This window comes from Mus pahari, chromosome 17, assembly GCF_900095145.1.
Source record: "Mus pahari chromosome 17, PAHARI_EIJ_v1.1, whole genome shotgun sequence".
Taxonomy (NCBI): domain Eukaryota; kingdom Metazoa; phylum Chordata; class Mammalia; order Rodentia; family Muridae; genus Mus; species Mus pahari.
Genome location: NC_034606.1, coordinates 59,802,021 through 59,830,015, shown reverse-complemented (window position 1 = coordinate 59,830,015; position 27,995 = coordinate 59,802,021). Strand labels below are relative to the sequence as shown.

General features: G+C 41.7%; 1 long non-coding RNA gene across 1 annotated transcript in view; it reads left to right on the top strand.

Annotated features, from left to right (window-relative positions):
- Positions 1-3,405: 3,405 nt before the first annotated feature.
- Positions 3,406-27,995, top strand: part of LOC110334473 — a 50,420-nt gene continuing 25,830 nt past the window's right edge. Inside the window, exons 1-2 of the long non-coding RNA XR_002381117.1 lie at positions 3,406-3,565; positions 3,729-3,887. This is a non-coding gene — a long non-coding RNA (uncharacterized LOC110334473). The remainder of the gene's footprint in view (positions 3,566-3,728; positions 3,888-27,995) is intronic.

Genomic DNA, 27,995 nt, shown 5'->3' with positions numbered 1-27,995 from the left:
CGTTTTAGCTATCCTGGCTTTTTATGTTCCATGTGAAGTTGAGTATTGTTCTTTCAAGGTCTGTAAAGAATTGTGTTTGAATTTTGATGGAAATTGAATTGAATCTGCAGATAGCTTTTGGTAGGATGGTCATTTCTACAATGTTAATTCTACCAAGCCATGAGCATGTAGTAAGAACTTCCCATGTTCTGATATCTTCTTCAACTTTCTTTAAAGATTTGAAAGTTCTGTCATGCAGGTCTTTCATTTCCTTGGTTAGATTTACATTGGTGGCAGTGCTGGCCATGATGGCAGTGGTGATGGTGGTGGTGGTGGTTGTGGTGGTGAGTGTGTGTATGTTTCCTTCTTTTGGCTTTGCTAATGTGAAATTGCTTACTGTGTTTTGGGTGTCATTTACTTCCTTAGGTTGGATTTTTCCTTCTTGGATCTTCTGTAGGGCTATATTTGTGGATAGATATTATTTTAATTTGGTTTTGTCACAGAATATCTTGTTTTCTCCATCTATGGCAATTGACTGTTTTGCTTGGTATAGTAGTCTGGGCTGGCATCCGTGGTCTTTTAGAGACTGCAAGACATGCCCAAGCCCTTCAGGCTTTTAAGGTCTCTGTTGAGAAGTTGTATGTAATTCTAATAAGTCTGCCTTTATATTTTCTTGGCCTTTTTCTCTGTGGCTATTAATATTCTTTCTTTATTTTGTATATTTAGTATTTTGATTATTATATGGCAGGAGAATTTTCTTTGCTGGTCCAATCCATACTTCTTGTATGTTCATAGGCATCTCTTTCTTTCAGTTAGGAAACTTTTCTTCTATGGTTTTATTGAAACTATTTCCTGGGCCTTTGAGCTGGAAATCTTCTCCTTCTTCTATTCCTATTATAATTAGGTTTGGTCTTTTCATAGTGTCCCAAATTTCCTCAATGTTTTATGTCAGAAACTTTTGAGATTTAACATCTTAGACAAATTTCTTCTATGATATTCTTTACACCTGAGATTCACTCTTCCATCTCTTGTGTTATGTTTTTGATGCTTGTATCTGTAGTTTCTTTTCTTACCTAGGTTTTCCATCTCCAGGATTCCCTCAGTTTGTGTGTGTGTGTGTGTGTGTTGCGTGTGTTTTAATTGTTTCTATTTCCATTTGCAGGTCTTCAATAGTTTTATTTATTTTCTTCATTTGTTAGGTTGTATTTTCCTGCGTTTCTTTAAGGGATATATTCACTTCCTATTTAAAGGCCTCTATCATCTTCACGAGATTGAACTTAATGTCATTTTCTGTGTTTCAGATAGGTTAGAATATCCAGGGCTTGTGGAGGTAGAATAGCTGGACTCTGATGGTGCCATATTTCTCTGGTTCTTGCTGGTTGTATTCTTATGGTGGCCTTTAGTCATCAGGTTGTCCCTGGTGCTAGGAGACTGCAAGGGAATTCTGAGACAGGGTGAAATGTACTGTTATTATGTGTGCTTTATGGGGACTTGGCAGGCAGAGGACTGGGTGTGAGGTGGGGTCTTACCAGGTTATCCCTGTTGCCGGTAGGCCTCCTGGAATCAAGCTAGAGTTGTGGACTAGAAAACGGATCGATGGAGACAAGGCTCAAATCACTACTGCTAGACAAGCCCAGACTTAATCCACAGTGTAGATGATGTTCACCACAAACCTTTGTTTCTTTTACTTCAAAACATCTACTGGGTCAAGAACTTCCCCATACTTCCCTGATTTCTGACATCCTTCTTTTCTCAGGATGATGTCAACAGCTGAGAGCATCCTTGGTCAAAGCTTTCAGCTAAGAGGAGCTCTTGGTTTCACTGGAGAGCATCCCAAGAAATGGTTATCACACTGTGCCCACCCCACCCCCCCAGAGAATGCCGCTGCCCAAGATTCCAAAGAGGAGCTGCCATGCATATTTCAGAAGCTGTTGCCTCCATCTGTCCCAGTCCCGCCATCCCTGCCTTGTCCTTGGTGCTCTCATCTATGTGTCATTCATGATTCTTAGCACAACCTTAAAGAGAATCTGTTTCTACTTGAGATGCACAAGTTGCTGAATGACCACTGAGTGTCACAAACCCACCATCCTATGATAATGAGCAGCAACAGGAAGAAGGGAGGGAACATGGCGTGTCCAATCATGTTTTCTCAGTCCTTGCACACACAGGTGGTCTGAGCCACTTCCAATTCGATTGCCTGGATATTTGTTTGTTACAAACATCTCACCCATGGGCTCCGCTGCAGGAAAAAATAAAGCAAAATGTTTATAAGGATGCTCAGAAACTTCAACTTAAGCAACATATGGAATCACAGTGAGTTTTCAGACTGAGAACACTGGTGTCATCCTAAGTTATTCTTGAGGAGGGTGTGGGATTCAGTTTGCTATCCACTAGAATTCTGAGTGGCTTTTACACTGTTGAATGCATTTAATCCTCAGAATTAACTCTTCTCTTGCACAGAACAAGTTTCCATTTTTTTTACCTACTTCTTCCCCAGCACCTGTAGATAGAGATACAAACACAAAAGAAGGGGGGGCGCAGTGCCAAATTCAAACAGTAAGCCTTGATCTGAAACCACTTTGCAGTTTAATTGTAAAGCATCGCTGCTCAAAATCCTATCAGTAAATCACATTTGTATTAGAAGTGTTAGAGGAACAAATACTTAAGTTTCAGCACATTCCTATGGTGTTTGTGCCAATGCAGACATTGCAAACAGAATGTAGATAACTTCTCCAGAGAGTAATGAGCAAATCTTGACAGGAAATACAATAGTGCCCTTTGAGGAACAGTTTCTAGTCTAAGTTACAATTGACTGTGTTATTTGTTTATATCTCCAAAGGTCTAATTAGAGAAAGCAGAGGCAATAAATCCAAAGCCTCTGTGATGGGTTCGGGGAATACACTTGTTGGCTTTGTGGCAAATGCTAGGTTGAATGATGTTCCCAGAGATCTGGAGAGCAGAGTCTTTGACTAAAGTTTGTTGTTTGTGGTGTCAGTCTTCAGAACTTTCGATTTCAGTCACCAGAGTTTAAGTCGCCTAGGTTTGCATTTCTTATTTTATGTAATATTAGATAGAATTACATGGCAAATCACCATTGAAGAAAGCAAATTGAGAATAAAAGTCTAGAAATAGCGTGGCCATTCTTTATTGGATAATTTGATGACTTGATTATGTCCCTTCACCACATCCCCTGCCCCCATTCACTAAGGCTATAGTGAACTACTTCAGGGGTCTGCTCTTTCTCTTGATCTGGGAAGTTCTGAATGGTCCTCCCATCCTCAGGACTTCCCACTGGACCAAATCCTCATTTGGCTGCAACTCCATTGAGGTTTTCTTTTTCTTTTNTTTTTTTTTTTTTTTTTTTTGTTCCTCATAGGCATTACTCTGAATCCTGTTCTCCAACATACTTATTGCATGCAAATCTGAGTCTGATTCCAGGGAGGTAGTCCTATAGCTGGGCCTTGGAGATCTGGGCAGTCATTGCTTTAGAGCAATTACCCATAATAAGAGGAGCTGAGTTGGTGACAACACTTTGAAGGAGATGTAGTAGACTGTGGCCAAAGCTTCAGCGAGCAGGCTACCCTGTGTAAGATGACCATTGAAGAATGACCTGTAGACCTGTGGGAATAAAGCTTCTCTTTCCTCTCTGGGGACTACCCTTGCTCTCAACTCCAAGGAATGGGGGGCATGAAAGAGCTTTCTTTGAGGTTATAAGGTTTATTTACACAGATGGACATTTTATTCCTCAGTTAGATGTGACCAGACCTATAGAATCCTGAGTCTTGAGGTCTCCTCAAAACATACTAGAACACCACAAGAGAATTCCTGGGAGCACTGAACAAAGGTCACACAAAATTAGACTTGTATGTCAATGTGCTGCATATCTTCACCTTCAGAGAAGACTAAAGGTAGACACAAACTCAGAAAACCTTAGCAGAAAGGAAAGAAGGCGTAGTGGGAGGACCACTGTAAGATGCGTAGGCCTGTACATTGGCTGGGGAGGCTATGGAAGCTTAGACACATCTTGATGGACTCCTGCTAGAAAGCAAGCTGTGTCCACCCAGGGCGGGAGAATGTGTAACCGTTGCTGATTCTCTGCTCTGCCTCCAGTACCTCTGAGGGTTTTTTCTGGACATTGAGTGTACCTGGGCTGTACCTTTCCTGTTTGTATACTTTCCTTCCATTTGCCTTTTTATTTGCCCCCCTAAACAGCTTCCTTTAAGCCCTTTAAATTGCTTAAAGAGAGCATTCAAGCTGTCTTGGTTTTTGGAAACCCCAGGGGTTCTCCAACTTCCTGGATTCAGGTGCCTTTAATACCCATTGCAAAGGGTAATGTTATACCTTCTTTTTACTTATTATGATTTTATGTGTTAAAAATTATTGGTTGGCAATCTCAAGAAGAAACTGTTCTGAACAGAAGACTGACAATCGCAACTCCAGCTGATATAACAAAGTGAATGGGGAAAAGCATACAAGATCCTACCCCCGAGGAAGCACTACACGCAGGTGATGGCTGCTGAAAGGGGACAAATCCGTATTCTCCAGGGGTAAACCCTGGTGGGTTATCCCATCTCAAGCAGTCGGCTGTAAGCACATAAACCTACGAGTAACACTAAAAGGACTCAGCAAGCTGTAGACATATGTTGGACTATATGTATTTGTATGTATATGTGTGTAAAACATTAACAACCAAACAAGAAGAGATTGTGAATTCTGGAAGAGACATGGGAATTAGTTGGAGGGAGAAAGACGGTCGGTAGAAATGTTGTAAATGTATGAAAATCTCAAAATTAATTGTGTTTTAAAAAGTGAATTTTCAAAGTTCTTCTTAGAAGCTTTTCTTTTAAACAAATCCTTTAGAACCTGTTTTTATGTGTACAAGTGTTTTGTTTGCATGTATGCCTGAATACCACATTTATGCCATGCCTGAAGAGTCCAGAAGAGGTCGTTGATCTTTAGCATCAATAGTGCGGCATGCTCTCCTAGTTCTTGCCTTCAGTGGATATTTATATAAATACCATAATCTTCTTCAAGGATTATGTCTAAGACAACATGACTGTTTTTCATATCTAAACACTTGTATTTTCAGATGGTCTTGTTCTATTCTGAGGGCCGCTTTGCAGAGGGTACTCTCTCCTCCCACCTTGACATGTGTCCCAGGGATCAAACCCAGATGTCAGCTTTGCATCCTTGGCAAGCAAATGTTTCACCCCACAGAATCATCTTGCCTGGAGTTTTCATTCTTATTGGCAATTTGAAAATGTTTCTCTGATTCTTGGAGTTCAAAATTCTTACCTGGGTGACCCTATACGGTTGTCATTGTCTTTATAGTTTCTTCTCTTTTCAGTTATTACATTGGCTGGCAGCATGGAAGCTCTTCTAGTCATTCTTTAACTTGGATACATTTTCAATCCCTTGTCTATCTTTATAAATATGGGTTCTCTTCCACATATTTGTTCTTTGGAATGTCAATTATTTTGTAGTTAAATTCAGTAGATGTACACTACAAGTCTTTTTATGTTCTCTGATGGATTTTTTGTGTTATATTTTGAATTTTTTCTTTCATTTAGTCTTTCAGATTTAGATTTTATATCTCACTAGTGACTACTTAATAATTTAAAATGAAAAGTCAGGTCTTTGAGGGCCTATAAATATAATGTTCTGAAAGACCTTTGGTTTCACTTAGAACAGTGGTTCTCATCCTTCCTAAGACTATGACCCTTTAATAGAGTTCCTCATGCTGCGGTGACTCCCAACCACAAAATTATTTTGTTGCTACTTTATAACTGCAATTTCGCTACTGTTATTAATTGTACTATAAATATATGATATGCAAGATATTTTGAAACCTCAAAGGCCTAGTTATACACCTCCTCCAACACACATCTCCTGATCTTTCCCAAATAGTTCATCACCAGGGGACTAGTCATTCCAACATATGAGACTATGGGGGACATTTTCATTTAAATCACCACATACCACTCCCTGGCTCCCCGATCCTTGTGGCAGTTCCATAATGCAAAATGGATTTAGTCCAACTTCAAAAGACCCTGTAGTCTATTTTAGTCTTGACACTGTTTAAAAGTTTAAAGTCTCCTTGGAGACTCATGGCACTCTCTTAACTGTAAGCCTTTGTAAAATGGAAATCAGAAAACAGATCACATATTCTCAACATGCAGCGCGCAGCAGCACAGCATATACATTGCCATTCCAAAGGAGAGGGGAGGGAGCCTAGTGAGGCAATACTGGGCTAAAGCAAGAACAAAATCCAGTTAGGCAGACTCCAAACTCTGCATCTCCATGCCTGATGTCAAAGTGCTCTTTAGAGCTCCAACCCTTTTGGCTTGTTTAGCTGCAGAATACTTCTCTCTCCTGAGCTGGTTCTCCTTCCTGATAGCAGCTCTCCTTGGCAGGTATCCCATGAGTCTGGCATCTCCAACATCTTGGAATCTTCAAAGCAATCTTGGTTTCATCTCTACAGCTTCACACAATGGCCTTTCTGGCCTCTAGGTGGGGATTCCCCTGCCACATGGCTGGCCGTAAGGGGTTTCCTTAACTGCAGAGGTAGGTTCTATAACCCTTTTATGTGACCCAAACCGCCAAGTTCTTCTGTTCCTGAAGCTGCAACCTGAGCTCCTCCTTGACTTGTATTTGCATACTCTTTCCCTTGGTTTTTAGCCCTTGGAAATCTTTCAGGAAGGCAGGCATGGCGTTGGAGAAGTAACTGAGAGCTTTATATCCTAATCTGCAGGCATAGAGAGACTAGACCCGGCATTGGTTTCGAAACCCAAAGCCCACTTCCAGTAGGCACATATCCTCCAACTAGGTCATACCTATTTTAAGGCCATGCCTCCTAATCGTTCTCAAATAATTCACCATCTGGAAACCAAGCATTCAAATGTCTGAGCCTATAGGTGCTATTCTCATTCAAATAACCATAGGCTGAAAAATGAACAATACTCCACACCCTGCATATATTGGCAAGGGTGAGTTTCTATTGCTCCTATGGGGTAAGTTGGAAAGTTATCAAAGTTCTTGATTGGGAATACTGGATACACTCTTGTTTGTCTGTCAAGTTGTACAATCGAATGGTTTCTCTACTTCAAGACAGACAATGCTGTGACCACTAAGGATCTCTCTTTGAATGCCACAGAAAACAAGGATGTTGAGGTTACTCAAAAGTGGAATGGCAGCTGCTGCCTTATTCCATTGTTTGCTTTGGTGGAGTCTGTGGTGCCTCAACTTGCATAGCTTTGGCATTGACCTGAGAGGTGTGACCAAAATTGAGAAACAACAGGTACACATACAGAAAAACTGGGGATTGGTGTGCTGCTCACTCTGTAGCTTGGGGAATACAGCCTATTTATTATCTACAGAACCAAGGAACAAGTTGGAATATGGCAATCTCAGTAGCAGATCACTGTAGGTTTCTGTCAGCTCAGGCATCTAGAAGGACACTGCTGCACTGATACAGGCAAGAGGAGGCCTTGCCCTTCCCAAGCCTTGCTGTACCAATAGGCCTGAGACACATGAGAATGGCACCTAGATACTCAGCCATGACAGTGCTCAGGGCAACAATACACATTTACTCAGGGATTCATCTGAAGTAAAATCTGAGAATCTGAGATCATTAGTTTTCCTGTGAAGTGTGAATAGTGTATAAGATTTGTGTATTATCCAATATAATATATATTATACATATAATGTATACACACAAATCTAAAGGCTATATACGAGTGTTTGTAAGTAATGAATACATATATTTTCCTGTCTTCCTTTCTCTTGTTAAAATGCAAGAAGCATTACTGATCATCTATCATCTAGCCTAGGCAAAGCAGACACAGTTACCTCCATGTGTGCTATTCTGTTTCCACACCAAAAAGGACCACCTATGAGCAGATACAGACACCAAAAGGAAAATCTCCATCTCAGGACCACAATAGCACCTGTAAACTCATCCCAAAGTTGAAGAACCAGGGATCAAACCCAGGCCCTTGGATTCCCATTTGTATGTTTTCCTGTGTTGCCCAGAACGGCCCCCCAAAATAAGACATTATGTCACCAGCTTTATAAAGTGTCCACTCAGCAGCTGCCCATTCTGATGTCGTATCTGTGTCCTTTGAAAATCTCTTACTTAACAACTCAAGTCGTAAATTTATGCTTTAATTTAATTTATGAAAAAGTCTTCTCTCCTGGCAAGCCTTAATGGCTTTCTTATGTCAGGCATCCACTGAGTCATAACCCTCACGCATTCTTTCCTCACTCTGCTGCCAGGAAATTCAGTTCAAACAAATTTAAGAACAAATTTTGGTAATCAAATCATCTTGGGTAACTGATAACCTCTGGATTTCTTTCTTTTTTTTTTTTTTTAATTTGAAGTTCTTTGCATTCATGAATGCACCATACTTACTTATACAGAATTGTTTTAGAGACACATCCTTTGTGTTTTCTACCCCATAGAAATTGATTGTTTACATTTCTAATACTCTTCTGAGGGGTTAAGCCTAGGAATCTGAATTTTATCAAAACAGCTTTCTACGATTGTCGTAAGTTTAACTTTTTGAAACCTTACTTTCAAAAATGGTTCTTAAATGCTTTGACCTCCTTTCTAGCCCACCACTCACCAGAGGTAGTGGAAAAGAAAGGATACAGGGGAAGTGGGCCTGTTTAGAAATGGATCTTTGGAGCCAATACCATCTGTGTTGTCAGGAAGTTGGTAGTTCCGTTCACAGGGCAGCAAAAGCAGCTCAATCAACTAGTAAGCATTTCACAGATATACTAGAAGTCAAGTTCAGTAGTGGTGGGATTGTAGGAGTGGTGGCATGACCTAGCAGGAACAGCCAGGCCTTACCAGAATCAGCAGGAGGCAGCAGGAGGAATTTGTAGATCATCAAAGATGTGATACCAACAAGCATTGCACAGCCTGCTCTACCAGCAAGCCAAGCTCAGCCTCTGTCATTGTCCATTGAGTTCTGTTTATACTTCCTCCAAACATCAAGTGTCCTCTGAAGGTCTTGTCTCACCATGTGTCCTGCCTCAGCATGTGAGTCTGAGTTAGTAAAACTCACTGTGAGTCTGTCTCAGCTGTCATCACTCTACCAATTACCCAGAGTCCTTGAAAGCAGCAAGAAGCTGCCAGAACACCACCAGATGTTTTATGGTGGTGTTCTCTCTATGAGGTCTAAACAAATGGAGCTCAACTGAGCAGTGTAAAGCAGACCAATATATGTGTGTTACTAGCTAAGAACCTTTCATCGCATGTCCTTTCACATGCTTGCTTTAGCAGAACGTCCTTCCACCTGTGCCCATTTCAGCAAAATGTTCCTTCATGAGCCTGCCTTAGCCTTTCACTGTGTCCACTTAAGTGAGATGTTCCTTCATGTGTTTGACCCAGAAAAAAAAGGCACCATTCAACACAACTGTGTTTCTAAAGAACCCTTCAAACTGTTGTTTCAGAATGTTATTTAGAGTCCCCTTGTCTACTTGGAAACTCCATATTTATCGCTGTTGCTATTGTTCTCCATGATTAGATTTCATTTACAGTTTGAGCTCTGGCTGTCATTATTCTTCTGTGTGTATTCATGGTCAAGCATCAGAGTGTATTTTCCCTCCATCTCACCCTGTTCTTTGCATGCTCTCTAGATCTTTACACACTGAAAGGTGATTTCTCCCCATAACATTTCAGATGAGAGAACAACTCTGTGGTTCTTTGCTGTTGTTTCTAGATCACTCCCTACTCCCCTGTACTTCTCTAGAATTACTTTTTTCAAGTACTCTGTACACAATTCTTCCTTTGGATTTATATCTATTTACCTTTTTTTTTTTTTGAAGGTTTTAATGTCTGGTTCACCATCATGCTACCAATGGTCACATTACCTTGAGTCTAATGACATGCTCACTGTTTTAATCAAGCCTGATGGCCAATTTCAAGCTAGTATTCCACTTGTCTATTTTTTTTTTATTTGACAAATAGACAAGTATGTCCTATTTCTTGGCCCCAGGATTTTCATTGTTAAAGTCATGGAATTCTCAACCAAGATGGAGAAGTGTTTCTTGCACCTCATCTTAAACCTAGTGAGCTAGTGTCTTTTTAGAGTTTTCCTCTGAGGTCTTGGCCCTTAAGCTCCCCAATCTCTACTGCCAATAACCCGATGAGCATCAGAAGTCAGGGGCCAAGCCTCTCACAGCTGCTCCCAGGATGTGTTAATGCCAGCAACTTCAGAAGCTCTGACATGAAGTATAATCCTACATCTCTGGTTAAGTCGATTGGTTAATGATGAACCTCCTCTAATGCTGTATGCACAGGCATAGAACCAAGTAGTCATCCTTGTGCCCTCTGTCTGTGCCATACCCTTTCCTTCTCTGTACTGAGATTCCACACCACACCGTTTCACTGTCGTCTCTCCCCATCCTCATCCTCTGTCCCTTGGTCTCTTTGTATCATGTTTCACCAAGCAAATCCTTTCCTCCAACTCTCTGCCTTACAAAAAAAAAATTTACAGTTTAAAAAGAAGATTAAAACCAACTGGAAGCAGAGGCAGGCGGATTTCTGAGTTCAAGGCCAGCCTGGTCTACAAAGTGAGTTCCAGGACAGCCAGAGCTATACAAAGAAACCCTGTCTCAAAGAACCAAAACAAACAAACAAACAAACAAACAAACCAAATAACCAACTGAATTTGCTCCAGCTAAATCCAAAACAACTCTTTAAGATGCCTGTGGATATGGTAATGTTCACCGGGCACAGCCTTGCTCCTCTCTTCTGGATATTGCAAGGTTTCTTTTCTTGCCTCACCTCTAGGGTAGTATCATACCATTCATTATCATAGCTCTTCTTTGTCCTTCAGTGAAAACAAATTGAACGAAGCAGAAGCTCCGTAAGTTCACACCAAACCTGACTACCCTAACAAATATGAACTGGTGCCCCCCCCCCCCGCTTCCTGGAGCTCTGAGACCACTTTTTTCACCTGTGACTAATCCACTTCTCAGATCTTTGTAAGGACTCCTTCTAGCAGTTATCCATCATGTTCTACCTGTGTGGTTCTGAACAATACATATCATACTGCTTTGAGGTAAATCATTTAGAGCACACATAGACTGTAAAAAACAATAGATCTTTTATTCATTGACCCCTGACTACATAGGGAACTTGCTCAAATCGTGTAGCTCTGAGCCTTTTATACATGAAAACACACTCTGGTTAACTCTCTTTGGTTAGCAAGAATCAGAACTACAGAAGCCAAAAGTCACAGTTAGTACATTTAGGGACTTTCCCAGGTTCTGGAACTATGGACTAGATCTTTGATAGATTAGGTCTTTGTTCAAGTCTTGAGAGGTGTTGGGGGTCTAAATGCTGGGTTCTAAGGTCAGAATGACCTCTAAGATCCATCATAGGGTCTTCTGAGGTCTGGGGAGTCAGTGGGACTGGTACAATACAAAAACAATTGCTATCCTAAAAGTTCCTCCTATATCCTTATTATCCTTTATCTATACCAGTTTTCCTCTACTCTCAAATGAAAGCTTCCATTGAAGATCTGGGACCTGCACTGCCCTCCACACCCACTCCTGGCTACTGTGCTCTAGGGAAGATTCTAGACTCGCACCTTAGCACAGCAACACCACTCAAGGTCCAGCTACACTTTCTACCTGACACATCCAGTGAACTTCCTAATAGTCAATTTACTGATAGCTTTGACATGCTGGTCAAGTCTTCCTTGAAACGGTGTCATGATTTGGCTGCTGAAATACACACTTGTGATTTTCACACCAGCTGGCCCTGCCCTCTTTACGGATTCCACTCCATGCCTATGGCTTTTACTGACTTCTCCCTGTCTCTTCAGTCTCAGAGCTCCCTGTGGCTCAATAAAGATCTATGCTTATGTGCTGATCCCATCCTATCTCCTCTCAGTTCTTGACCTGAGGCAGTATTTATACCATTACTACCTATGAACTTACAACTTATCCTTGCCTCCTGGCTTAGCACTGCCTTGAACAATGGACTTATATAATATTTTATTTGCTAATCATATCTTCATATATTCTTTTTTACATACCTGCATACAATTCCTTTTCAAGATTTTAGATAGACTTCGTTCATTGTTAGATATTCTTTATTCATTTCTTAAAACTATATTTTAAAGAACAGAGGTTTAAATGAATTTCTCCACATTAGTGCTTTATAAGGCGTGAGAAATCTTTGAATTCTCCAGGGTTAAGACTTAGCTCTGGATGCAGGACTTGCTCACAGGTGTCAGTAGTGACGTCTAGGCCCTGAAAGCTGGAGATGCACAGACTGAATGCAGTCACCTGTCACCACAGTTGCTTAGTTTGAAGATGGGGTATGCAGATTGTTATCTCAAGTTATGTGAACCCATCAAAATAGAATTTCATCTCCGGTGATATTCTTACTAACTCATTTTAGTGAAAACTCTTTTCTACAAGCACAAGAGAAGCACAAATTCATTATCCTTATAGCTTATAAGCAAGGGAAACCGGTCCTCTTTGAAGCAGTATATGGATTTCCAGACATAGATTGGGTATCACACAAATTGAAGAGAATCTGAACAGACAGTCTAAGAAAACACATAGGAACTCAGGATGATCTGAAGCTGGGTGGCAGGAGGATGCTAACACAATGCTTCCTTGGGCGATACCTATTGGTCTCTCTGAGCATCCTCATTTTGGGGTATTTTGGAAAGAAGTACCATCTTTATTCAACTTTACTGTTTGTAGACACACTTTGGGATGGTGTAGATATATTACTATATCAATGGGCATAGATAAAATACCTGTGTTTCTGAGCACATATGAAGTGTTGGAACAAAAGAAAAACAATAATTGTGAATAGCTAAAGTAAGTGAAGGGCATAGAACATACCTCATCTTGAAGTAGACTATACATCACCTGTCTTATCTTCTAAAATAAATAAATAGAAACCTCATCACAAGGAATTTTTATAATCATCACTGTCTAGTTTAAAGCATAGATGAATATTTCCTAGTGTCTCATAATTATCAAATAATATATTCTTGGATACTTTGTTCCAGATACTACACAGGTCAGTTTCACATATATTATTCATTGTCTATTTTATCTTTATGACACTTCTATAATCCTAAATTACTATTATTATTATTATTATTATTATTATTATTACTGAGAAAAGGTGACTAAGTTTGAGTAAGAGGGTCCATTGACAAATGTGCTCAATCTGTGTCCTGTGTATCTTTTCTGAGACCATAAATCAGATCCCTGAGAGGTTAAATAGTAGAAGTTGAATGGTGGACGTTTACTGTGTCTTCTGTTTTCATCATATGACTCCATCCTATCCTATATTATAATAAGTTCCACAATAGTCTCAAATCCCAGAATTGACATCTAGTTCATTTTCCATCGGCTTTTTGCCAATGTTCAAAAATAAAATAAAAACAACAAACTATTCCCTGCCATAGCTCTAGCTGCACTGTCGGATAAGAAGCAATTACTGCATCTTGCTCTGACTGATGAAGTGTTGCTGATCCATATCGTCTGATCATAAAGTACATAAAACTACATGCAGATTATCTATGAGTGGATGAGTCTCTCCACTGACCTCAGAAGCACACGAACCAGCTGATCCGGGGGTTCTGAGAAGGACGCTTATTAGAGTTGCTTGTTTGTGTCCACTCAGTGTTTACAGTTGGTTTATGTTTGCCAGTGAGCTCAAGGTTACACCTTTGGTGCAATATCATCATCTTTGCAATTCTTCAGAAAGCGTTTGCCTTAGCCAACATTCCTCCTGCCCAGCAAATGTGTTCATGTCTGGGTGTAAATCCTGTGGCTGCTTGCTGATTACACTGGCTGCTCTTGTACTCTTCTGTGTGTGGCTTGGGTGGCAGAAATTCATCAGGGACCTTTTCTTCCTGAATGACATTAGCTGGAGATTTTAGTGTTTGGGCGGTTGTGCCTTAGTAAGCAGTTTCCCCTTTCATTAAGCCAAGGACTGAGGAGCTGCGACCCTTTCACCTCGGGATCATCAGGGAACCAGAAAAAGTGACAGATGTCTACTTATTTTTGGTTAAAGTGGTGTCACTTAAATGTCAGAAAATGTTCTGCCTAATGGATATTTCCTGCTCTTCTGTGTCTCTGAAATTATTCTTCTCCAAGGGGAATTGTGTATGTTTGGGGTAGGGGTGGGACGGGGTGGGGGTGGGGCTAGAGAGCAATTAAATATGGAAGACACTTTGATCAATGTTTATGCTATAAGAACACATACTTAAAAAAAAAAAAAAGCAAGCTCCCCAGTCTAGTGGAAAGAAAGGCCAGTAAAGAAATAGCTGTAAAACTATATGATAATTAGAGCAGGAAGCTGACATTTTCCCCACACAGGAAAAGACACAGAGGGAGAAGAAATGGCTTCCTGCATGACAAGGCTTAAAATGGGAGGTGTTACTCTTGTTGGCAGCTGTATTGGTTGTTCTTGCTATGGTGATGGTATGCAGGAAAAGAAGCTACTTAAGGAGGGAAGGATATTTTGGTTCATAGATCAGGGTGTAGAGTCCACCATAACACGTAAGGGATAGTACAGGGCAGGTTAGGTATAGTCTAGAGATGTGGTTGGTTATATTGTTTCCATAGCCACAATGTAGCGACAGATGAATGCTTGGTACCCAGCTGGCTTCCTCCTTTCTCCCAGGCCATGGGATGCTACTACCTACGTTCAGAGCGGTACTTCCATGCTTAGTTAACCCTCTTGGAGAGACCATCACAGACAAATCCAGAAGTGTTCCTCGTTAATGCCTGGTGTTAATAATCAGGACTATCAGATATAGGTGAGATGTCAACGGTTTGCATTTTTAAAAATCTGATTTTTAATATCCACTAATTCAGGAAGACTGGCTCATATGATAAACTGATGGAAGTTGGCAAGCTCATGATCGCCACCAAGCAATCCAGAGACTCGAGGAGCTGGTATTGCAGGTCTAGTCTGAGGTACAGCTCAAAGACAGACAGACAGGAGGAGCCAGCAATTTCTTCTGTTTTACCCATTGTCATCGGCTTTTGAGTTCCATTTGGACCTTCAACAGATTGCAGGAGATGCCCACCCACATTGGGATGGGCCGTCTGCTTTTTTTCAGATTGTTGATGTAAATGTTAATCCTGCCAAAGACACCTTCAGAGAAACACTTCAAATAGTTGTTGACTAAATGTTTGACTTAATAAACAGACATAAAATTAACCATCACAGCAACAAACCCGCTGAGCAAATTAAGACAGAAATTGACTACAAGAGACCCACCAATGGGGTTCCCACAGCCCTTTGTTGTGTGACACAGGTTGGGAGCAAGTGGGGATTCATTACTGAATCCAGCAGCTCCTTGTTTCCTCATATGTAAGGCTTGTCACCTAACAGCGTGCTCGGCCTAGGGACACAACAGAGAGCTGAATAGCTCTTGTCCTGTGACCATTATCCCTGCTGTAGAGATGCTGTAATCAGTGGCTGGCAGACACAGACTCTGACACACTGTACTAGGCTATGGTGACGGAAAAGTACAAAAGAGCCACAGCCTGGGAGCAGAGCTGGAGTTACAGAAGGTCTCCTTGACCAAGTGGGGCATCAGCTGAGGCTTCAGGGAAAGGGGGACAAAATAGAGGAGAGAGGAAAGGGAGCTGGCATTTGCTCGGCAGACATGTTTTTTGGCAATTGGACTAACTCTCTGAGGTGACCAGAAAGAAAAATCCAACCTCATGAATCTTGTAGTCCACTGAGGGGCAGGGGTGAGTTGGAGATAGTACACATGGTAAGCTACATTGTGACTGGGTACTGGAAATGTTGAACAGAGCTGCTTTGGGAACATGGGAAGAGGAGGGTCATGCTGCTATTCCCCAAGAAGGTAGCATTTGGACAAGGACTTAGAAAAATAAAATAAAAAAAAATAAGAGCTGACCGTGTGGACATTTGGAGGATGACATTCAGGAAAGGGGAATGCAAATGAATGGCCTATGGCTAGTCCGAACGTGGAGCTGGGGGACAGGAGCATCACATTGTGAGGCATGTGGACAAAAGCACGGACAACGACGGCATCACAGCACAGCACGGGGCAGCGCAGCACCGCAGCATAGGGCAGCGCAGTATGGAGCAGGGCGTCACGGAGCAGTGTAGCACGGGGCAGTGTAGCAACGCACTGGACAGCGTGGCATGGGGCAATGAAAAACAGGGCAGCACAGCACAGCTCGGGGCAGTGCAGCACAGGACAGGACAGCACGGGACAGTGCAGCACGGGGCGGGGCAGCATCACAGTGCAGCTTGGTACAGTGTAGCACGGGGACTGAACACACTATAGGAGAATGTGTATGGTCACCACAGCCTGTGCCTGCCATGCTGACTATCTCAAAGGCTGTACAAGATTGCTCAGAGTAATTAGCAGACGCTCACCCCTGCAACCTGAATCCTGGCTCTGTTAACTATGAACGTCGTGGTACTAAGTAGTTATTTAATCTTCCCACAAATGTGAAAAATGATGGTTCGAGTACTAGATTACATTGTTGATATGACAACTGATTTAATGATTGTGGGTGGGGTGCTTATGAATAAATGTATTAGCATGAGTCTTTATTCTCAGCATTTCTGTGGGGACCTGGGAGACATGGATAGAATTCCCCCAAAGCTTACCGGCCAGCTAGCTTGGGGCCAGTTGGCTTGGACTGTGTTGTAGGGAATAATAAATATCCTACTTCAGATCTAGGTGGAAGGGGGAAGAGCTTCTTCATGTGAGGAATAGCATGGGTACTCCTGTGCGCATGCATACACACACACACACACACACACACACACACACACACACACAGTATCAAGATGGGAACATTCCATCCTGTAGGGAAGTTCCTTAGGCAGGAAGGTAAACAGCTCAAAAGAGCTTCAGAAGTCCATGTTAACCCACCTGATTCCCTAGGTCCCTCCCTGCCGGAGTAAGCAAGAAAAGCTGAGAGTCCCTCTCAGAGGAGTGAAACTGAGCTTCAAAGAAGCCTCTTAGCTTCTTAGGGCCTGAAAAGAAGACTCTGAGACCAGACAGGCTGCCTGTATGGATGAGGCTGAGCCCAACTGAGTCACTTGGAAAGGACACCCTTCAACCTGTTGAGCTGCCTGCAGGCTATGCAGTGGGCTCCAGGTTCCCTGCTTTGTGAGCTGTCACTCATGCTGGGGAGGGCTTTGGTGATGCAGCTGTCTTTGAGTCATTTCTGCTCCTGTGAGTAACTCTTCATCCATATTCCTGTAAGTAACCCCAATTAAACTCAGTGGTTCAGCAAGTTGGACTTTGATGGTATCTGTACTTCGGTCTATCATGGCTTCCCTATCTGGGATGAATAGACAGGTATGTTGCATCTCTCCAGGAAGTTTTGTCATACAACACATGCACACTTATAATGGACATACATTCATGCACAATGCACATGTCAATCAGCGAGAGTCTCTGCAGGAGTAGAACTACCAGCCTGTGCTTTATCCTTACAACCTTGCTTCCGGAGACGATGTCCCCTTGAACACAAGACATCAGTCAAACTCTACCCAATGCCCAGACCTGACCAGCAAGAAGCTGTGAAAACAAGCTCACCCTCTGGAGCAGGCATCTGATGAGTGTCTGGGAGGGTCAAAGGAAGGTCTTCCAAGTGTGGGTGAGGAGCAGCTGTCCTTACTGGGATGGGTGATCTGTGCTCTGGGCACTATTGGAATGCTCAATCAACCATACGGACCTGAGATTAAGGCTCTGCTTGGAGGCCTGACAGGCTTGCTAGATTCTCATTCCATGTTTGTGCAAGGACAGTCAAGCCCAGATAACATTCCCATACCTTCCCTGAACACATTTATTCCTTTAGCAATTGAGAAGAAGAAGAAGAAGAAGAAGAAGAAGAAGAAGAAGAAGAAGAAGAAGAAGAAGAAGAAGAAGAAGAAGAAGAAGAAGAAGAAGAAGAAGAAGAAANAAGAAGAAGAAGAAGAAGAAGAAGAAGAAGAAGAAGAAGAAGAAGAAGAAGAAGAAGAAGAAGAAGAAGAAGAAGAAGAAGAAGAAGAAGAAAAGGGTCTCAATGCTCGTTAAAATAACCTCACAAATTGTAAAGGTCTTAAATTTTTTTGATAAAAACCAGTAAGATGTTTACAAGTATTATTGAAGCATTGATTTCTTGTAGGGCATTTCAAACAACTCCTAACTCCCCCGGTTTCCTTCCTAGACAGAAATTAAAATCAACCATGCAACCATTTAAAGTTTAAACACACTTGAATTTGTTACTCTCACATCAAAGTCACAGAACACATGTGTGAATGGCTTAAAGGAAGAATTTATCTTGGCTCCTGGCTTTGGGGCTCCCTGCCCACAGCCCACAGTCTGTTGATTCTGGGCACATGGTGAAACAAATCGGAGTAGGAAGACCATGGAGACAAGCTGTATATCTCATGGCTACCAGGAAGGTAGCAGCAATAGAAACAGAAAGGGCCCGAAGACAAGGTATGTTCCCCCCCCCCCAGTACAACTCCAGAGATAAGCCCAGCTATTAACATTTCCAGTACCCCTAAATAAAGCCAGGAAGAACCCAACACATGAGCCCATGGGTGATAGTTCACACTGAAAAGTACATTGTGCCCTATATTGTCAATAAGAAAGTATTTTTTAAGAATGTATTTTTAAGTTAAAGTAACTTGTTTTGTTTTGAGATTTTGCTGTGGCATTTATTATTCTTTACCTCTCATTTGTGCAACTACTTTGAATGGCTATTTTATATAAATTTCATATACCACAAATCCTCAAAACTAATATTTGTAAAAATGTGAGTTAAAGTAAAAGAAAATCAGTATGAATTGCAAAATGCAATTACTTGGTATGTTAAAGCCATTACATCTTAACAAGTGCTAATTTCTTTATTTTAATTAATCATTCCATTCATTTACATCTCAAATGATATCCCACTTCCTGGCTACCCTTCCACAAGTTCCCCCATCCCAGAACCTCCCTATCCTCTCTCCCCTTGCCTCCATGAGGGTGATCCCCCACCCACTCTTTCCCACCTCACCCCTCCAACAACCCTCTACTCTGGGGCATCAAACCTCCACAGGACCAAGGGCCTCCCCTCCCACTGATGCCACACAAGGCCATTCTCTGCTACCTATGTCTCTGGAGCCAGGGATCCCTCCCTGTACACTCCTTGGTGGGTGGTCCTTGGGAGCACTGGGTGGTCCAGCCAGCTTATGGGCATCCAAGTACTTATGCTTACCATGTATTCTAAATCGCAAGAGGCAGGGTTTGGAGCTCTAAAATCAGTCATCTTCTGCGGGAGTCCCTACAGGTGCCATAGAGGGAACCAAACCTTGTGAAGAGAAAATAATGCAAACCTGGTGCAGACAGATTTCATCAAGCTGGATCAGACTTCAGGAAGTCTAATGCCAGGAGATTTATTCCCAGTATATTTAAGTCCAGTATAATTTGGGGGTAAAAAATGTTTCCTGGTATGATACAACCTCATGTGCACAAGGGAACATTGAAAGTCAAGTCAGGGTAACATCATTTCTTCCAAGTAGATGGGCTCTAGAGTTAGGTTACCTGTATTAGCTTAAGGGCCTAAAGTTCTGGCCTAGTCTCTGCCATACAGATAGTATAGAGGTCATGTGAGCTATTAGCTACTTCTGGTCCTGGTTGTGGGAGCCTGGGGGAGCCTCTGGCTATAAGAGTCATATAGATTACTAGTTATCTTCAATCTTGGTTGTAGGAGCTTGATATGGCCTGCCTGGCCCAATAGAAAACACAGATCACCAGGCTGTTCATCGTTTTCAATTCTCAGTTTTTTAGATGGGAGAATGGGATTTTCATTTTTCCTACTGGAAAGACACCCCTGTGGGCTTAACATTCCTGGGTTCCCTGGAGATCAGTGGGCACAAGGACCTTCATGCTATGCTCCCAACAACCTTCAGTACAAAAAAAGCATTAAAAAGAAGAACAAAGAAAGGCTTGCTCATAGTCAGGAAACTCTGATCATACTAATAGTCTATACTATTTAATCCTCTCCACGGCCCAGTGTAGCTAAAAGCAAACTGGCCTACTCTGCTAAAGTTGCATGATTCTACCTAACTTCACTCTGAGGAACCAATGAGGTTTGGGGAGGGCTGAGGGATGTGGGTACAAGTTCCCCAACAGACAACACCTGTAAACCCTTTGTCCAGCAGGGATGAGGGCTTCCCCTAAGCAGAATAGATGGAGCCCCCCCCCCCAACCCCATGCATCCTCTAGTCTTCCTTGACCTTTAAACTCTAACCCTTCATATTGGCCATGTGCAAGACAGGCAAAAGTGGACACAAGTGGTCAAGAAAGCTGAATATTCAAGTGAGGGTCTCCTGACCCTCTCCACTCCTTCAGGAGAGCTTCGAAAGCCTCACAGGGAAAACCATTTTGCTCCAGGGGCCAGTGTAGCTGAACACCACAGGATGCTGTTTGCATGGCTAGAAGGAGAGTCAGGCAGGACCCCTGGTGTGCTGGATACTATTATTATTTTACTTTCTTAGACAGAAGCAGCCAAGGCACAGACAGGTTAATTGACTGATCTGGGAGCACAGGAAAGCAACATGGTGCCTCTAACTTTGGCAAAATGCTGGGAATGATCCTGGTGCGAGCTGCTTTTAACAGGTGAGTGGAATGCAGGCTTTCTCGTTCTCTCTCACTGCTTTGGTTTGGAAATAGAAAATTGGGTTTTCTCTCTGCATAAAAGCTGCCGGAACAGTCTGCTATTATTCTTATAGTGCCCAGCTCTGTCTTAAAATTTTAATGTAACTTCTTAATTAAACAATGTGTTTGGAAAATTGTGTTTTGGGGAAATTTTAATGCAGAGAATTTTGTAGCATGCAGAAAGGAGGGGGACAAATGCTATTTTAAATGTTCAGAATTGAGGGTGGCATGCCTTATTTTTCATCCAAATTCCTCTTTATTCTCTTAAACTGACTCACAAAATGTTATGTATTTGTCATAAATATATTTCAGAGGAGGCTGAGATTCTGTGTGCATGTGGAGGGGAGGGCACCTTATAACCTCCATGTGGGACCTGTGGGTTCCTTCTTTGTCCCAAGGCCCTGGGAGGAACAGTGTTTGCACGGCTCCGCCCATGCATCACAGCAGCATCCCCTGGAATTGCATCTCTCTGGAGAGGCATGTTTCTTTTCTCTGCCACTCCAAGTCCTGAACTGGATTTGGGGATCTCTGGAGGTACTGGTTGGAGAGCAATTGCTCATGCTGGTGGAGAGCACTGAATTACACCCCCCCCCTTGCCTACAGAGAACAGCACACACATTGCTTCTCTGGAAACCAGAATGGACTGCTGCTTGGAGCCAGTCCTTCATAAAGAGGTTCCAAAGAGCAGGAGGCCTTTAGGGAGCCTTGAGCACTGGTGTGTGGGTGTGCATCCACACAAAGAGCCTCCATGGAGGACTTTAAAAACCTTGTGTGTTAGGGGGTCTCCAAGAGGACTTGGAAGGGTGTGTGGTGGGTGAATAGGATCTAAATTCAGGTAATATTGAAATTATCCAAATCATCATCATCATCATCATCATCATCATCATCATCATCATCAAGCCACACCAGCAAAGCTTCTTACCCTGTTTTTATGCCTTTGGGTAGAGGCAGGTTGGAATTTTTGATGATGCCAGACTATCTAGTCTGCATACAAAGTCCACTTTTGCCAGCTGACACCACAGGCACGTGTCACCTCCTCTGGTTTTTATTTTCTTGCCTGTAAAAGGAGGATTATGTACTACTCAGCTATTAAAAAATCATGAATTCATGAAATTCTTAGGCAAATGGATGGAACTAGAAAGTATCATCCTGAGTGAGGGAATCCAATAGTAAAAGAACACACATGGTATGCACTCACTGAGAAATGAATATTAGACCCAAAGCGCCAAATAACCAAGAAAAAATTCGCAGACCACATGAAGCTCAAGAAGAAGAAAGACCAAAATATGGGTGCTTCGGTCCCTTCTAGAAAGAGAACAAAATACTCACAGGAGCAAATATGGAGATAAAGCATAGAGCAGAGACTGGTGAAAAGGCCATCCAGAGACTGTCCCACTGATCCATCCCAGATACAGTTACCAAACCCAGACACTATTGTGGATGCCAAGAAGTGCATGCTGAAAGGAGCCTGATAGGGCTGTCTCCTGAGAGGCCCTGCCTGAGCCTTACACATACAGAGGCAGATGCTTGCAGCCAACCACTGGACTGAGCGCGGGGTCCCCAATGGAAGAGTTAGAGAAATGACTGAAGGAGTTGAAGGGGATTGCAACCCCACAGGAAGACCAACAATATCAGCCAACCAGACACCCTCCCCCCCCCCCCCAGAGCTCCCAGGGACTTAAGCCATCACCAAAGAGTACACATGACTCTGGCTGCCTATGTTGCAGAGGATGGCCTTGTCTTACATCAATGGGAGGAGAGCTCCTTGGTCCTACAAAGGCTCGATAGATGCCCTAGTGTAGGGGAACTGAGGGTGAGGAGGTGAGAGTGGGTCAGTGAGTAGGTGGGTGGAGGAACACCCTCATAGATGCAGGGGGAGTGAGGATGGGATAGGGGATTTCTGGGGGCAGGGGGAGGAACCAGAAAAGGGGATAACATTTGAAATGTAAATAAAGGAAATGTCCAATAAAAAAAAATCAAAAAAAAAAAAGAGGATTATGGCAATATCTACCTCATGGCTCATGAGAAGATGCTAATTATCCCTGTGTAGAGCTCAGCAGATACCCAGTGGAAGCTAGTAGAAATAGCAATTACTACAGGAGGCAGAGAGCAAAACTGAAACCACCTGAAATTAAGATACCATTATTAAACATATAATTGTGACTCACTGGTCTGTAATATGTTATGAATTAATGCATGTTATGGATCCTTTTATATAGATGAGGCAAGCAATTGTACTATGGTGCATAAGTCCATTTTTCTACTTGAAGCATTTAAAGAGTATTAGAAAAAATATTTGGCCTAACCATTTTCTATAGACCTATCTTGATCCATTTGTATTTTTAATATCCAGAAGCCTCAGGAAATATACACAGTTGGGGTCGTTATATACAAATGGCTTTGACTTTGTCCTTGCTGTCACCAGGCTTGGCTGAATTGTGTGCAGAGTGAACCAAGAACATTTAGTTCCTTTGGCAACAGTCTTTATTTCCTTAAGCATTTTTTTACCTACAGAAAAACGGAGCAGAAAGTTCATTTTTTCCCATAGACATTTCCATGGCTTCTCAGCTCTTAAGGTCTAGAATACCCATTAAAATTGATGAACCAATTCTGCAATGCTATTAAATAGTGAGTGTATAATTGATTCATACCTGTAGTTTCTATCCAGTGTCCTTTTGTTGTTCCAGAATGTCATCTAGGGCACCCCACTACATTTAGAACTCTTGCCTCTCTAGATTCCGGTGAGCTGGCGTGTTCTCGGAATGTTTTCTGGGTTCACTCTTAATTAGCACTCCCTTGCTGCCACCACCAAGTCCCTGCTTTCCAAGTCTCACTCTTCTTACTTTATTCCCTCATTGCATTTACTTATGGCCTCTTGGCTGAGTAGGAGCAATGTACCTGTAGCTACAAAAGAGGACTCAACCTTCCATGTGCAACCACTGACTTGCATATGTTCATCGCAGAAAGGTGGGGCCTTATGAGCCCCTCCCCATCCCTGTTGGAATATTGCTGGGTTCAGTCTCAGGTAGGTCTGGTGTGGGTACCAGTTGCTGCTGTATGTTCATGGATGGATGCAACAGCCATGTCGTGACTAAAGGCAGTATTCTACCACACTTCATCCTATTCTTCAGCTCTTCTGTTCTTTCCTTTCCTTCTTCTGTGATAGTCCCTGAGCCTTAGATGGATGAAGTGATACAGATGTCTCATTTAGGAAAGGGTATTCATCAGTTGCTTGTTCTCAACACAATGACCCATTCTTAGTCTCTATATTAACCCTGGTCACTTCACTCAGAAGTCTGTACAGCCAAGACTGATGGCAGCACACATCTAGAGTATAAACATATTTAAAAGGCAATTTGACACTCTATCTATTGGCCAAAACAATAGTAACAGGTTCCTATCTAGGATCTATGACTTCCACAGCCATGAATATCAACCACACATACAGCCACAGGTGCATTTCTTCTGTGGAGTTGGCCTAAAATCCAACCAGAAGGATGTTGGTTAGCCCATGGAAACCATGCCATTCTTGAACAAGTGTCTGATCTTGCCTGATAATTTGGTGTTGTGACTCACAGGGCTCACAGCTGGATAAGACCATTGATGCATTTTCTCTTCCTGTTCCTTGTGCTTAAATTGCACCTTCTGGAATTACGAAAGCTACTCGGCATGGAGAAGTTTCCAGCACTGTTCTACCTTGATTTTTCTGTATCTTGCAATCAAAATGTGTGATGTCTTTAGCAATAGGGTCATACCATCTAGTTCTGTTGGGCACCAAGAGGAATGGGAAGGACATACATTGTTTTGGGGGCTTCTGGGGCCTCTATGACCAACAACTCATATGGAGGCATTCTCACACTTGGCACTGGGATTTCTATTTAATAACCCATAGCTTTGAGTTCACTTACATGATTGATTACATTTGTTAATTTGTATAGGTTGGACTATCCCTGCATCTATGGAATACAGCCAAATTGGTCAGGTGAAAGATGTTTTTAATGTGTTCCTGTATTTACTTTGCAAGTGTTTGGACTGATAAATTTTGCATTTATGTTCATTAGAGATATTTGTCTATAGTTTTGTTCTTTTTCTGTGTGTGTATGTGTCTTAGAGTAATACTGACTTAAAAGGGAATTTGGGAGTGTTATTTCTTTTTCTATTTTATAATAGATAATTTGAAGAGGTTAGGTTTTAGATCTTCTTTGAAGGTCTGGTAGAATCCTGCTGTGAATTTATCTGGACCTGGACTTTTTGAGTTGGGATTTTTTTTTCTTTCTTCCTTTCTTCCTTTCTTCCTTTCCTTCTTTCTCTCTCTTTTAAAACATCTTTAATTTACTTGCTAACTACAGGTATGTTTAAATCATTGATCTCATGTTGTTTTTAAATGGCTGGTTCAGATACATCTAATAAGTCAACCAACTTTTTTTAGACTTTCCAGTTAAGTGGAATATAGGTTTATAAAGTTTGCCCTTATGGTCTTCTGAATTTATTTGGGATCTGTTGTGATGTCTCCTTTTACATCTCTAAGCTGACTAGTTTTGGTTAATTTGGTTAAGGGTTTGTCAACCTTATTTACCTTTTCAGAGAACTAACTCTGCTTTGTTGATCCTTTGTACTTCTGTTTGGGGAGTGATTGTTTCCATTTCATCGATTCCTCAGCTGTATTTCTTCCTAGCCACTCTTTTACATTAGATTTGTTTTAACTTTTCCAAAGTCTTAAAGTCTATCATTAAGTTATTCATTTGAGTTCTTAATAATTTTCTTTAACATAAGCCTTTTCCTCTTAGGCATGCCTTCATTATATCATGGAAGTTTTGATATATTGTGTTTTCAGTTTCATTAAATTCTAGGAATTTTTTTCTTTTTCAATTTCTTCAATGTGATGTTCATCATTCAATGGTGCACTATTTAATCTCAGTGAGCTTCTTTAATTTATACAGTAGTTTTTCTGATTATTTCAAGATTCATTTCATCCTTGTCACATATAATACAAGGAGTTGTTTAAATTTTCTTATAATTGTTGATGTTTTGGGATCCTGATAAATAATCTATTTTAGAGAAACATCCATTAGATACTGTGAAGAAAGTATAGTCTATAGTGTTTGAGTGGACATTCTGTAGCTAATTTGTTATGTCCACTTGATCTGTGATGTTATTTAACTCTGGTGTTTCTCTGACTACTTTTTGTCAGGATGGCCTTTCCATTGGTGAATGTAGCACAGCAGAAGACTCCTAATATTAGTGTGTTGGGGCTAATCTGTGGCTTTATGTCTAGTAGTATTTGTTTTATAAAATTGGATATATCTGGGTTTGTAATGAATATGTATAAATCTAAATGTCCTTTTAGTTGATCGTTCCCTTGGCCAAAATGAAACCTTCTTTGTCATTTCTAATTAGTTTTGCCTTGCAACATTGACAGTTTTGAGAAGTGCTTATTTAAATAGAATGTCTTTGTAATGTAATTTGACCAGTGATTTTCTTCCGATTATATGGAAGTGATAGGTTTAGGGCAGATCACAAAGGTAGTATCATTGATACCTATTCTGAACATGACATGTAGACTGTGGTTGGTCTTCATTACCTGACTGGGTAGGCTTATTCCATTCTTCTATGGTAGACTTAATTTTTCTCTCTTTTCCATGTTGTCTTCTTAGAAAGTGACTATGTATATTCCACATTAAAAAGTGGACACTTGTGCTTCTTCTTTAATATGGAACTTTTGCATAAACATTGTTCTGCATAGGTGATTTGCCCCACTCCCATTTGTTATTTATATTTATATGGACTCTGGGGTATTTTACTTATATTTTGAATGATAATTTAAGATGATTAGGTTGTGGCCCAAATTGTTCTGCTCTTTGCCTTTGATAGTTCTTTTAGTATGCTCCTGTGGAGGGAGCCAAGGAAGTCTCGAATGAATGAAGTCTTGAGAGGATGTGTATTGTAGACATGGGCACAGCCATGTTGAGAACTCAAGGGCCTCCTATCCATGGGTCTTTGGCAAAGCCATCTCCTCATATAGGCCAGGCTCAGGAGCAAAGCTCTCTGCTGGAGTCTCAATCTGAGTGTTATGACTGATTATCAGTGTTTGCAAGCAACCGTGACTTCCTCCTCAGGGTGTTAAAAGACTGAGACTGCTCATTCTGAGAACTCCTAAGAAGGCTAACCATCCCCTCCCCCGAGCTTTATTTAATGAACGTACCGAGATTCCCAGTTGTGGTGGGAGTAGACCCGACCTGATCCCAGCTTTCCTGCATGTGTGTCTGTCTATCTGTCTATGCTTCATTTCCTCACCACCCCTAGCCAGAGTTCTAGGACCTGTGGGTCACAACACTCCTGTGTCCTTTTGATGTGTTTTTTTTTCCTTTTTAAAGTTTCACTTCATTATTTTGTAATACTACAAGATGCTCTGCATTAATCCTCGACAGACTCTGCTCTAGTCATAGAATTAATCATCTCTCTAAGGAGGCTAGGTTGAAGAATTGTGTTAAAAAAAAAAAAAGCTGTGTTAAATGTGTTCATTTGCAACTAGGATTTGCCACCTTCTTTAGGGCCTTTTAGTTGAGAGCAGAAGAGATGTTTATGTGCATCCTCGCTTATGTGTTTGCATGTGTTCATGATTGAATGTACACGTAGCTGTTGGTAATCATGCCAAGCTAAACTGAATTTATGTGCAGTCTCCAACTCTAATCCATTACTGCGCTGTGTAGCATCCTATTCTCCCTTTGCTCAGCTGGAAACATCTGTCCCACTGGTAAAAGTAATCATTACTTTATCTCCCAGTAGCAGGCATTAAACTTCCAAGCACTAAGAAAGCTCTCCCAGGAGAACTGAAGCTCCCAGGTTAGTACCAGCTTGGTTCTGCCATGTTCTCCACTCAAATATGTGTTGGCTTGTAAAAGTAATTTGGGGGTTTGCTTTACTCCCTTTGTTTTCAGATAACTACAGGGCATTTCTACACCAGCTCTAGACCTCATATTTATTAATAGTCTGCAAGCACTAAATAGGCAGGTTCTTAACTGTTCTAACCTTCTAAGGCTGCCTACTTCCCAGATGCATGGTACTTTACCTGTAATCTAAGTCTTGTCCTGGCTCACATGGGTATCCACATGAGGACTCATTCTGCCCTCCCCAACTTTGGTCCATACACATGGTGCAACTTCTCTTTCTCTCCTCTCCCCTCCTCTCCTCTCCTCTCCCTTCCCCTCCTCTCCTCTCCTCTCCTTTCCTCCCCCCTCTTTCTTCTTCTTCTTCTTCTTCTTCTTCTTCTTCTTCTTCTTCTTCTTCTTCTTCTTCTTCTTCTTCTTCTTCTTCTTCTTCTTCTTCTTCTTCTTC